Source organism: Neophocaena asiaeorientalis, unplaced genomic scaffold, assembly GCF_003031525.2.
Source record: "Neophocaena asiaeorientalis asiaeorientalis breed wild unplaced genomic scaffold, Neophocaena_asiaeorientalis_V1.1 scaffold198, whole genome shotgun sequence".
Lineage (NCBI taxonomy): Eukaryota > Metazoa > Chordata > Mammalia > Artiodactyla > Phocoenidae > Neophocaena > Neophocaena asiaeorientalis.
Window position 1 is genome coordinate 4,859,849 of NW_020175221.1, and position 13,963 is coordinate 4,873,811.

Consider the following 13,963-nt stretch of genomic DNA (forward strand, 5'->3'; position numbering starts at 1 on the left):
TCCAATCCATCCCTCCCCCACCTCCTTCCCCCTTGACAACCACAGTCTGTTCTCTATGTCTGTGAGTCTGTTTCTATTTCATAGATAAGTTCATTTGTGTCATATTTTAGATTCCACATATAAGTGACATCATATGGTATTTGTCTTTCTCTTTCTGACTTACTTCGCTTGGTATGATAATCTCTAGGTCTATCCATGTAGTTGCGGATGGCATTATTTCATTCTTTTTTTTAAGGCTGAGTAATCAAACTATGTTTTGTTTTGTTTTTTAATTTTTAACACACTTTAATGGAATCCAATTCTATTTAGCTTTATACTGTGCTTTTTTTTTTTTTTTACTTCTAATGACCGTTCTCCATACCATTAGTTTATTGGTTTTTTTTTTTAATATGGAACGCTTCACGAATTTGCGTGTCATCCTTGCACAGGGGCCATGCTAATCTCTTTCTCACTCCAATTTTAGTATATGTGCTGCCGAAGTGAGCACTCAAACTATGTTTTTAAAACTCACTATAGACAGATGTTTTATTTGTTTTTAGTATTTGGCCATTATAAAAAAATACTGTAATGAACAAACTTATATGTAAATATTTTACCTTTGTTTTGTCTGAATATTTTCTTAGAACAGATTACTAGAAATTAACCTTCTGGATCAAAGAGTGATAGTTTTTATATACTGCCAAATTGCACTTCTGAGGGGTAGTGCTGAGATTTAATCCCATTAATAGTGTGTAGGTAGGTTTATATGTTTGTGCTATTTTCTGCACTTTCATGTAACTTTAGCCAAGTTTAAAAAAAAGTTTGAAATCAATTTCACAGGAAAAAAACCTCTTTAGATCTTACATCCCTTTAATGGATGAGATTGAGCATCTACTTCATACGTTAATTTGGCTAAGCATTATTTCTCTTATAACTTATTTGGTTGTATGTATTTTACTCATAGATATTTTAATTACTTATGTATTACTGATATAGATTCTTTGTGTCTTTCACAAAATGGATTACTGATATTTCCTGAATGTGACATAATTGTGAGTTTTCTGTGATATTCCCGTGAAAATAGCACATAGTAAACCCCATGAAGTATTACAACATCTAACAGTATTTCAGGTTGAAGTTGGAAGATGTTACACTCTTGACATTACCATTTCTAAAGGGCATACGTCTCCTTTGATATGTTTTCTTCAAAAATGACATGCACTTAGAGTGAGGGGAATCCATATTTTTTCTTAAGTCATATAAGTAAACTTTAACAGAACGTCTCCTTTCCTTGGCATTACTCCATCATCCAACCTTGAACTGCAGATTTTCAGTCTCTCAACAACGAGTCTTCAGGCGCTTGACTCTGAATGCCTATGTTACCCTGAACATTTTATACCACTTTTTGAAACTCAAATATTTGTATCTCTTTTCTTCAGCTACTTTGAAAGTGGTACCATTTATCTAGAAAGGTTCATAAAGTATAGGCTGTAGGCGTTTATTTAAACCTGTTTGATGACTTTAATTTCCTTGAAGCTAAAGCAAAGTCTTGCATGAGAGTATAGTATTCCAGGTTTTTCTATAATCGCATATTATAAATTAGGTAACTCTTGAAAACCTTGCTTTCCTTAAACCTACCACTTTAATCAGCCCTTTGTTCTCATGAAAAAATTCTAGAATTCCTGGAGAGCTTATTTCAAATGGATACTTTTTAACAGAGTTTTAAAATGTTAAATACTTAAAAAGTCACCTTCTCTGATACTGGTTGCATCTGCTTCTCATTGTGCTCTGACCAGCTCTACTGACTTAAGATTCCTCATTGTGAAACCAGAAACTGATGATGTCATGTCTGAGAATTTCATTGTGCAGCATTTACAATGGGAAAAAAAGTACTTTTTTTTTTCCTTGCCCCTCTCTGAATAAAATGCTGCTCTATCTCTCACACTTGCCTAAAATAAATGTGTTCTATGCCTGATTGTAACTCGAACAAGAACTCTATAGGACTACCAGGAGCCAGTCTGTAACCCAGCAGATAACTAAGTCAGAGGCATTACACTTCAAAATTAAAATATGGGGTAGCTTCTCTCTTAAAGGAAGATTTCTGTTTTCAAAGACTGAAAAAGGCCAACTATATCCAGGAATTATTTTTGGCTAGTTTATGGGCAATAAACCTGAGATCGATGAGAGCATGTTTAGTTAGATGACAATGCATTTCCTTTGGTTGTGTGCTGGATGTTTCCATCAACTTAAAGCCCCAACACTTGGTTTCTCAGAAATTGGTTCTGAGACAGTCTCTTTAAGGTAGTCACTATGGGGGCTCAGTCATAAGAGCTGTAATAACTAGGATATATCAAGCTTGTGTCATGCCCTAGCATGGCCTGCACTGGCCCACACAGCGCCTTCATGGAACTTAGAAACAACCCCTCCTCCCTCATCTGGTGAGCACAGGGCTTGACAAGCAACGGTTCCTACATACAGGTTAAAAAGGGTGCTGCCCGCCTCTGGGCAGTTCCAGCCCATATCCAGGCCCAGGCCCAGGTCCGGTCTGGAGAATGGAGTGTGGGCTGTATTTTAGTCCCCACTTGCTGCCTTAGCAAGGCACACTTGTTCATGGTGCAACGTACAGTCACACGTAGTGTGAAGTGCTTTATGTGGATTAACTCACTTAATTGTGAGAATGAGAGCTCTATGATTTGAGAACTATTACTGGAAGCATAGTGAGCTAAAATCACTCACGTGGGCAGGAAGGGGTGGAGAGGGAGGGCTAAGGGCACATCCTAGCTTCCTGAGAGTGCTCTGACTCAGCTGAGAACTAAGCCTGCAGGAGAAGAAAACTGTCTTCCATCAGTTCAGAAACCTTGGTATTTATTTGTATGAGACACTCCCCGGAGCCCCTGGAAGTGCCTCCCAGTTCAGGCCCAGAGTTTACAACCCTGAGAGGGAAGGAGGAGTGTTTGTGACAAACTGGGAAACCATGCCTAATAAAAGAGAGGCAACAACACTCATTAAAAGTCTCAGAAAGAGGATGGTGAGACGCTGTTCACAGGTTATTCAGGGTTGCGTCCCATGGAGCCATCTTTCCCTTTAGATATATTGATGGACCCAGACATGGTGAGATGAAGACCTGAGGAATGCAAGCAAGTTAGGTCCTTAAATGATCCATGGATGCCAAAGTTTCCCAGAATTATTTAGTGTCATCAGGTATGATGGTGAGCCGGGGCAGAATAGGGAAGGTGTGCTGAGGACCACGCTGGGAATAGAAGGATGTCAGGTGGGCAGCCGCAGGGCCGCACAGTACCAGTGCCACACAGGGAGAGTGGCTAGGATGAGGGTGTGGTTGTCAGAGTAAGGCGGCAAGCATGGGAGCACCAGCAGAGAAGGGTGACAAGTCCCATCCGGAAGATCATGTGATCTCACAGGTCCTGCCACAAGAGAGACACCTGCTTGGGAGTTCAGAGCTCCAGATTTCAGACTGTTTCCCACATGCTCTGTTTGAACACCTCTTTTTCCTTCTGGAGAGTAGAAGTACAAACTGAGTGACATAGGCTGGGGTAAGTTAAAAGGACTTGTATAAGCAAGAAGAAAGGGGGCAAACATCTTCGGGAAGTGGGATTAACTCTAGCAGCTGAGACATTGCAGTGTGTTCAGGAGCCAGGCCAAGCTGCTGGGACAAAGAACTTGTCTTGTGGGACAGCAGAAGTAAAGATTGGAAGGCAGGTGTGAGCCCTATTGCAAACAGTGTGAACTTTAGAAAGGGAATTTACATTTTTGGAACATCTTTAATTTGCTGGGCAATTTAATATAATGAGTTCAATCCATTCTCACTATAACTACCATTTGTATTGTTTTTATTTATGATTGCAATTCCCATTTTGCTGATGGGGAAAATGAATCTGAGGGAGGTTAAGTAACTTATGAGTTTAGGGGTAGATCAGATGTTTGAACCCAAATTTAACTTGACTCCAAAACCCAAGCACTTTTTATTCTCCCATGCTATCAGAATTTAACAAAGGGGTTCTTGAGAAACATGATGAAAGTAATGTCTGTGGTTGATTAGAATAACTATGGTGAGCCCAACGGACTTGAGCAGAGAGCCTAAGGGCATGGAGTGTTTTAGGAAGTAATTGTAAGTAGAGCTTAGACTAGGTTTGAAGCCAAGGAAAAGAGTAGACATAAGGAGATTCCAAAAGAAAAGTTAGTGGGATTTGGCATGTGGCTGAATAAGAGTTGAAGGAAAGGGAAGAACCAGGTAGAGCAGTGAATGGAACACTGGATGGAGATTTAGGATACTGAGCATTAGGCCTGGTTCTTGCTTGCAATGTGAACTTGCAGAAAACAGGATCTCTTTCAACTGCATGTCCTTGTCTGAAAAGTAAAGGGATTAGATTAGGTATCCTTGAAGACTTTACCCAACTCTACAATTCTGGGCATCCCTGATTCAAAGATGACTCAAAGTTTGCACGCCTGGGTTTTTGGAAGAACATCCTTTCATTGATGGAAAGGGCATCCTTTCATTAATGGAAATGCACTAATAGGGAAGATGGTCGTTATGTTTTTGGATGGAAAAAGCATGTTTTCAGCCTTGTATATGACCATCGTCCCAGATGCACCCTGCTCTTCACCTGATTCCCCACCACAAAGATTCTTCCAACCTTCCCCATTTACCAACCTTCCACCTTCCAGCCACAGCCCCACATTCAGATCCCTAGCTCCCCCATTATATGCTGATATCACACTGAGTAATCCCCTTTAGTCTTGCAAACTGTCTATAGTTACTATAGTCTATATTTGCCAATCATCCTACTCTTCCTTCTTAAGAGGAGAGAAAGTTAAGACTAAGGAAATCTTTCACATAAATTATTTACTGAAGAAATACTTCTGGCTTAATATAAAAAACTTTGCATCTTGGAGTCACCATCACAATAAGCTCTAGAGTTTGGGTAGACCCTTTCTCAAAATATTTCTGACTCCCTTTAACCAAGACACAACGTATGAAAATCTAAATGGGCAAAACTGATGAATCAGGGAAACCATAACCCTGCTGGAAAAAGCTTTTCAGTAGAGATTCTCCTAAATAGTGAAATTCTCTAAAGCATTTAAAATATGACTCTAATATTAAAAATGTTATTAACGTGTGTTCTTAGGTATTTACATATGGTGTGACATGAGGTACGCTTGCAAATGGAAAGGTAACCATTGTAATTGCATTAGTAATCAACCTGAAACAAAGTTTGGGGAAAGTAGGCTACAACTAATGTTCCAAGATTTTTGCTGACTCAAAAGGCAACAGAAAATACGGTAATAAACTTTTCCCTAGCCTGTAGTTCAGATGAGATTTGCAAAAACAACAGAGTGTTGGTCGTCAAAATGAATTCTTAAGACATTTCTTGATGGAGACATTTTCTCCAATGATACAGGTTACATTTCAAACAAAAGAGCCTAAATTTCCACCATATTCTTGCAAAGCAGGGCTGCAAGGCAGGGTTGTACCCTTCAGTTAGGCCGAGTAGGCCATTGGTTTTCCATAGTTCCTTCATTAGAAACTTTTAGGTTAAGAAATTTTGATTCCAAGAATATGGGTTAAATGCAAATACAAAATCTGGATAATGAAACACAGATCTGGCATCAATTCCTGCCTCTATCACTTAGTACATTTCAAGTTTAGGCCATTCACATAATCGTTCTTTTGTCCCTCTTAGCTTCAAAAATTTGCCTCTGGTGAGACCTTCCTATAATGAAGCCCAGCAGAATTATTTGATTTTCAAATGGATGAATCAATATCACCTAATTGTCATGGAATCATAGAGCTGGAGATGAATGTCTAAGAAACTCTTTTACACCATGTAAGTGACTGATCCCAAAGAGGCAAAAGAATGTACCCAAGGTCACACAATTTTAATGGCGAAGCGGAGACCGGGGCTTCAAACTGTGTTCCAACGATGCATGAGCACATGAGCTGGTGAAGGGCAGAGGAACTCTGCAGAGTGCTAGGTCACTGTCAACGCTTAGGAAGTCTTAAGTAACTGTAACAAAAATAACACAAGAGGGCTCCCCTGGTGGCGCAGTGGTTGGGAGTCCGCCTGCCCATGCGGGGGACGTGGGTTCGTGCCCCGGTCCGGGAAGATCCCACATGCCGCGGAGTGGCTGGGCCATATATGGAAGCGGCAGAGGGGGAGGGAGGACTGGAACTTCTGAAATAGAGATATAAGTTGCCATCACCTAAGCCAAGCTCAGGAGAAGGGTTAACAGATGCAAACTTCCATCCTGGCAGCTTACAAAGATGCTCTTCTTGGGATCCACTCAGGAGGGGGTCCTTTGGTGGGTTTGAGTACTTTGCATATTATAGCAATTATCTTCTTTACTTAGGGATTAAAGCAGATGCTTTATCTTGAATCTTTCTGGTAGAAGGGGAAATAGCAAGATTCCAGGACAGTAGTATTGAATAACTTTTTTTTTTTCCTGACATATCCACACCCACAGCTGCCATTCTCACCTCAGTCGTTGAGTTACTTTATTGTTGCCTCCTACACATGCTTTTGTTGGCAGCAGAGAAAGAAGAGAAAGTAGCAGGGAGGGAAGCAGAGGAAGAAGGGAGAACGACGGAAGAGACGGTTCTTTCCCCGCTACAGGCATTTTCTTATTTCCTCACTGAAGTCAGCGATTGCTTGCACAGGCAGGCAAAGATGAAGCTCCCTGGCAAGCGAGGGCCCTTAAGCTTGCCAAAGTCAGTCTTTGAGGACCTTAACTAGTTTCCTCTTCCTTGCTTTAAAGAAATCAGCCCCAGGAAACCTTTATTTCTAAGAGTTTTCAAAAGCTGTTCTCCCAGGTTCTGTGTTTCACGTGGGCTGGTGGAAATATCTCTCCACGGCAGGTTCCCCATTATAAATTGATTACAAGTTTTCATCCAGAATTAGATTTGCCAAGCTGGAAATGCCCATTCTTTTCCTCTTGCTGTTTGCCAAGGCCAGTCATTGCCTTCGATAGTGCCCTGGGTTTAGTAGCCTTACCTGACGTCTTCTAAACTATGTGCTGCTGAAACGGTCTGACTTCTGTTCATAAAACCATATGGAATTCACATTTTAAAAAGGCTGTTCCCTGAAGCAGATAATCATCTTTCCAGTAAAACATTGTGTCAAGCTAGAAAGTGATGATTACCTTTGGGTGGGGCTTTGGTATTTCTAGTTGGCGGATAGTTTGTTCTCTCAGTCAGAATGATTGGACATGCGAAGCCTTATTTTCCCCAGCAAATGAATTATTCAAACTTGTTCAAGTAATTAAAAACTAAACAAAGGAAAGTAAAATGTGACATTTTCTAATGTGGTGAATCATACTGTATTTGCACCTTCTCGTGCCAAACCCAGGCAGCCACATGTTTGCAATCCTACAATAATTGCAGATATTTTCATGTGAATGGTGGTTGTCTTTGAGACATCACTAAATGAAAGACACACAAAAGAATATATGCCATAAAAACTCACGCACTACCTAGTTCTACATTTTGACATTTGTAACCCAGCCCTTGGGTTTTAGGAGAAGAAAAGCTCTCTGCTTATCAGACTCACACTATTTTAAATTTTTGATGTTGAACATCAAGTTCAATTAGTGGTTTATATCAGACCGATGAAAAACTTTAAAGATGGACATGTGTTAAATAAGAAACATGCTGATGCAATTAAATCACAAATTAATACAGGCTTTTTTGGGGGGCTGGAGCTGGGGGCAGGTAGAAAGTGAGAAACATTTCCCAGGTTTATGAACTTAAAAGATTTCAGGTAGGTGTGTGTATTTTTTCCTTTCACAAAACATGTTTTTAAGGGTCCTACATCTATATATTTATACATTAGAATTGTTACATCCTTTCCACTTGAGATCTGAGCACTAAGATATTTGATTCATTTCACAATAACTCATGTCCTGGCATGTCTTTTTACTCAGGTACAGTTTTACAGTGAGATCTACTCACAATTCATAAAGCTTTGTGATTTCTAAATGCTTCATTTAGATACAAATGGAGACTGATCAGTGTCACTCTCCAGAGTCACAAAAATTATAATGAGCTGTATTTCTTCTTAGCACCTGAAAGGTATATGAGAAGAGTTTTTCTACCAATAGTGGGGATGTTTCTGTAGCTCTCACAGAATATACTTTCTTCTCTACTGAAGGCCAATGCTCATTATATGAGTCAGACTTTTAGAAGGCCAAGAGGACCCTCCAATACAAAGTATCTTCTTTATATGTGTGCAAAGAAAAATTTAGTGTTGATAAGAATTTCTAGTAGGTAGTTATGTTGATGGTTTAATGGACCACATTCCTAATGAAGAATAAGGGGAAGGGGATCTTGTAAACAGTCTGGGCTCCCTTTGTGAAGAGTTGTACAAAACCATAAAGAAATCCATTGAATCCACCGTTTGGAGACCTAGACTTTTCTAAGGACCTGACATCCTGTTCAGGTGTGCTATTTAGTGGCCTTAAGTCTGTGATGTTCTCTTATCCTGAACAAACAGGTCTCCAAAGTAGCCTAATGGGGTTAGCTAAGACATAATGAGAGTCGAAAGGAAAATCTACTAGATTATGGAAAGAAGATCTGTAAAATTATTCTTTTCTGTTATATGACGCACTTTCTTTTGGGGAAAATTAAGCTCTAGGAGTGGTTAGCAAGGTTTGCATGTGTTTCAAATTGCTACTTAATTAATGACAGAGGAATATAAGATCACTACATTTCATAAGATTTTGTCTTAAGACTTGAATACAGTGACTAGTAAAGCAACAGTGTTTGAAAATAAAATTGAGACACAACTTAGTGGGAGTCTGTTGGTCCTGGGTTGCATTCAAGTTAGTGGTCTAATAAGAGTTGGAATGTTTATCTCCAACTTATTATTTCTTCCTTTTCATTCAGGGAAACTCTGGGTCACTTCTCACACTCTGGTTGGCACAGATGTAAAGAACCAAGAAGTACTCTTAATTAGTTACCACATATAAGGAGTTTATTTTCTATGACAACTATGCTACATATAAAGCCAAACAAACAGCTTAATAAAATAGATGTGACATAATTAATTCTCTAAAGCATCATTGACAACAGAAGATGAAAGTCTACCTTTTTTTCTGCAGCTCCTTTTTCCTTTTCCCAACAGTTTCCACATCGCTATCAGTTGCTCTTGCTTTTGCTTCCGCTTCACCTCTATGCTGAATTCATATATTTCCCGCCTGCTCCAGCAGCAGTGTAATTCTGGGCAGGGTGGTGTGGCTTACTCTCTGCCGTACACAAAATGATGCTGGTTCTGGGACCATTAAGCGTGAGCCCAGAGGGAGTGAGGGGGGAGGACTTTGCAAGGATGTTTTAGGGGTTGTTGCAGCCCACAGGTTACACATCACAGCTTATTCAGGCAAGAGGAAAATGATGGGAGAAAAGGGGAAATGCAGCAAAACCGAATCATAATGTGTTCGCTGTCCTCTCCATCACAGATCTCTGTTCATACAATTTACATGTCATGAATTCTACAATTTTGAACATGCTGACACAAGTGTTTATTGATGCAGTTTGAAACTTTTCAATAGTAATCATGTTGCATGACAGGAAACACACAGATAAATAAGGCATTGTGTCTGCCAAGAAGTCCATAGGAACTTAGATGATCAAGTCTCTCTATCCTGATTCTTGAGCCCTGTATCCATGGCTCTCACAATCTGGGGGAGTCCAGTTCTTGGGGAGGAATCCTGATTATGGGAAAGAAAGCCATTTTTTCCTTTTCAGAAACTTTATAGCCACCTGCTACCTGCAGTCTGTTCTCAATGACCTGGTGAATGGGCAAGGGGCTCCCTGAGCCATGTCAGAGGAGAAGTCTGCAGGCAGAGTAAGAGAAATCCAAGACAGCCAGAGAAAGGAGGTGGTTTCTGGTCCTTGGGACTCGAGTAAGCATGAGAAGCCTGTGGAGGCTCCAGAACCCCGAGCAGGAGAAAGTTCTTACCCTTTTTCAGTGAGAGATACATAGCAGCCCTCCCTTCTGCCCAGACTTCTACCCCCGCTCATCACCTTTGTGATAAATCCTGTCAGTCCTCCAGGCCATTCCCTAAGAATGCCGCCTGCTCCAGGGACCTATGAGAGCCTGACCGCAGAGGTCCACACCCAGGGTGGGCTGCCCTACCGTCAAGCGTAGTCATGGTTTGGCGTAGTCATGGTTTGGCAGGGTCCAAGGGCCTGGGTGTCAATCCTGGCTCTCTCACTTGCGTCTGTTTCTGAGACATAACTAACTTATGAGATTTAAGGTTGTTTGGGGGATCCCATCAATACAACTTGTAAGAGTACTTGGCACATAAAAACTGTTCAATAAGTATTTGCTTAGAACTTAGGGATCACTGGCCAGAACCTATATCCCGCCTGCAATTGTGGGGAGGAAACCACCTCTAACCAACAAGATCAGGTCATGCCCATCACTTCGATTCATGAACTGGCTGCTGAACAAGAACAAAGGTCATGTACCAAAGAGTTAGAATGGTAGGGCGCCACCCCAGAATGATGAGCAAACTCTCCATAGTTTTGTATCTTCTGAATCAATGTTTCTCTTCAATACCCATGGGCAATTAGAGCTGGATAGGACACAGATTATTCCATTCTGTGCTTTTTCCAGGTCCCATTCCTCATTAAGGAAGATGTGAGAATTTTGACAGATTTTTCTTATTCACAGTACAATAGCATGTTTTCTGAAGAAAGCGTGGCATGGCCTTTGCCAGATAAATTTACAAATTCACAAAACTTGTTGTTGAAACATTGGCATTTTGACAACCCAAATGGAAAAAGTAGGGGCCATGACCTGCATGATTGTTTGCTTTTTCACAATCTGGTCTAAGCTCCTATCAGAGAATCCATGCTTCTCTTCAGAACAAATAGTTCCGTTAGAATGATCGATTTCTGGTAGAAGTTAAAGCGTGTAGAGCCTTAGCACTTTGGAAATAGTTTTTTTTAACCTAATGTTTGGCACAGGTAAGAGTTTCCTGAGGTTGCTAAAAGTGCATTGGTCCCTTGAATAAAACTGTGCAGTAACTCAGGATTTCAACAGCTCTTGAGCGTGGATTTGCTTACAGCCTTGATTTTTATGACACTGGTGCCTCATTAGCTCACAATAAATGTTGACCAGTATTCTTAAAAATAAACCTCGAAGATCCCTTTGGTCTTTCAATAAAAATACCAGTTAGCAGACATTCATCTGCCTATTCTCAGACTTGTATAAACTGACAATATACCTATAATTGAATCAATCAACCAATAAATATTTATTGTGTAGCAAGCACTTTCTTAAAGGCTGAAAACAGAGCCATAGACAGGACCAAAGAGGCCCTTGACTTCTTGGAGCTTATAGTTTAGTGAGGAAGGCAAACACCGAAGAAGTAATAATCAGTGTAGTAAATGCTGTCAGTGTGGAAGGCTGCTGGGAATGTGTGGCAGGATTTAACTGCTAGAGTATAGGAAAGTCCTCCCAGAGAAAACCTGAGGTCTGAAAGTTGTATTAGCCAGGTAACGAGGAAGGGCTAATAAACAGGTTTTGATTTTCTTACGGGTTTTCATAAACATTAAGCATGAAGAGCCTATGATCAGATTTTCCTTTATAAAACTGTTATCTTTCTATGGTATTGAAAATGGATTACAGTAATGCAAGAGTGATTACAGAAAGAATAATTAGAAGGCTATTACTCTAGCCTAGAAGAGAGAGGAATGTGGATGTGAATATGGATGTACATATATGGAAGCAAAATGGTTATGACTCAGGACTCAGTAGGATGTAAGAAACTAATAATTCCATGTAGGTCCTGGGAGGCAAATCAGTGTGCAGCAGCCCGTGCATCACAAAATGAAGTAGTGACTTCATGGTTATGTAGTTAATTTGATTAATGTAGTAAAGTTGCTTAAAACAGAATTTTAAAATTTCTCTACAATTTGGGGCAAGAATGACCTGGTCTGGCTCGCTGTTTTATATAATTAGGTGAGTGCTAAATCTGCCCCTTACTTAATGATGTGTGCATAGTTTTCATTAGTGAATAGAGTTAAACAGTAAACATGTCAAACATCTGGTTCTAAAATTTCAGAGCAGGTCCAAACCAAATGATTTCCACGTTGCAGGACCTCAGTCAAATATCAACCATATATCCTTATTTTGAGGATTTGTCTTTTCCTGAGAATTATGAGCAAAATATAGGAATTATTTGTCTCTTTCCTGACTTTGTTTCTTAATTTAAACTTCAACCTTTAGCAAATCCAGGAAGCAGTAGGTTATAGTGCTAAATACCAGGCTTTGGAATCACACTTGGATTCAAATCCCAGCGTTATCATTTACTGTGTCAAGCTGGGCAAGTTAACTTCTTGGCTTCATTTTCTTTTTTACTAATCCAGGTCTATTATTATTTTGAAAGTGATCCTCTAAGTCACTGTTTTCCTCCCCCAATTCACTTCTTCTCTTCTTTTAGTGTTGCCTGTAGGGCGGAGAGAGTGCTGGGCTTAGTGTTTTCTGGTTATTCCCCTCCTGTTACTCCAAATGCATGCTTTTTGCTCCTCCTCTCTGGTTAGGGTTGCTTGTTAGCAAAAGACTATCTCTAAAAGATAATACCTAGAGCAATAGGACGGGCTGCCCTATGGTACATTTAAAACACTCCAGGACATATTTAGAAAGGCTAATTATTAAATCTCAGTTTTAGGCATAAGTGTTTTGGGGCAAGTATGGAGGAGTATCATGTGATTTGGAGTTTGCACAACCTCTTGAACTGCTGTGAGCTCCTCTACTGTGCCTGCTGCATGACATGTCATAGTTCAAAGACAAAAGCTTGAAACTCCAAAGGGTTATCCCTCTTATTTTATAGCCACCTTCTCTAAGTTCCATAACTAGCCAGGCAAAATTGGAGGGCTTTATCTGGTATTCTGGAAGACAGTTCTGAGCAGGATTAAAGATGAATTCTATTAAAGGCATACACATAATTTACATCTTCCATACTCCTGCTTTCATTTCATTTTTCCTGTCTCCTAGTTGGCTAAATTAACATTAATCTCTTTTCAGTAAGTTACATGAAGAATAATTAGGAAACTTCAAAAATGCTTGAATTTTTCATGTCCTGTAAAGGAATGGTAATGATAATGAAGCTCATCTTTTTGCAGTAATCATACATTATGCTTTATTCATGTTTCTTAAGAAGCTGATTTCAAGTTACATGGCTGAAATTTTATTCTTGGTCTGAAGCAAACTATATTCTAGAGGGCAACTCAAAAGCTAATCATGTTATTATCCTCACCAACAAAAGAAAATAAGAGTACAAAGAAAAATACGATTTCCATATAATGTACTCATCTGAATGACTCAATCCTGGGAATGAAATGCTGTCTATTGAAGCTTGATCTCTTCCTCACATACTCATTTCCCAGTTTTGGCTATTATAAACTCTGGAATGTTTGTTCTAATTCAATACCGTTATGCTGTTAGACATTTTATATTATTCACCTTGTTTACAAAAGAAGTATGTGTGTACATTCTCTTTGTAGATATATATTTTTTAAGGTAAATTACATGGTTTTTATACTCACCACTAGTTTTTCATCAGCTAAGTCTTATCTGAGTTCTTAATTTTATCCATTTTTAGGCTGAATTTTGGCAGTATTCTTCTGGAGTCTTTGCAAGTATAAAAAGTCTTTCTGTTGCTTGAAATAATTGCAACTTGAATGGATATAAGATTTTCAGATCTTAATCTTTTCTTCTCAAAACTAAATATTCATCTATTTGTATTATTTGGGGTATTGTGTTGTTTTGTATCTCATGTTCTGTTTGAAATGTCTGACTTTTTCCCCTTGATCATGCTTAGTTTTCCTATTTTTTAATATTTGGATGTCTGGATATATCCTTTTTCCCATCTGATCAAGTCATTAATTTTTCTAGACTACGTTTAGATGTCAGTTGTTTATTATTAAATTCGTCTGACATCAAGAGTTCTTTCAAACCAAAATTTC

General features: G+C 39.4%; 1 non-coding gene across 1 annotated transcript; it reads right to left on the reverse strand.

The window, feature by feature from the left end:
- Positions 1–383: 383 nt before the first annotated feature.
- Positions 384–487, reverse strand: LOC112413445 (U6 spliceosomal RNA). The gene has a single exon (XR_003005974.1). It is a non-coding gene; the product is annotated as a U6 spliceosomal RNA (small nuclear RNA).
- Between the last annotated feature and the right edge of the window lie 13,476 nt (positions 488–13,963).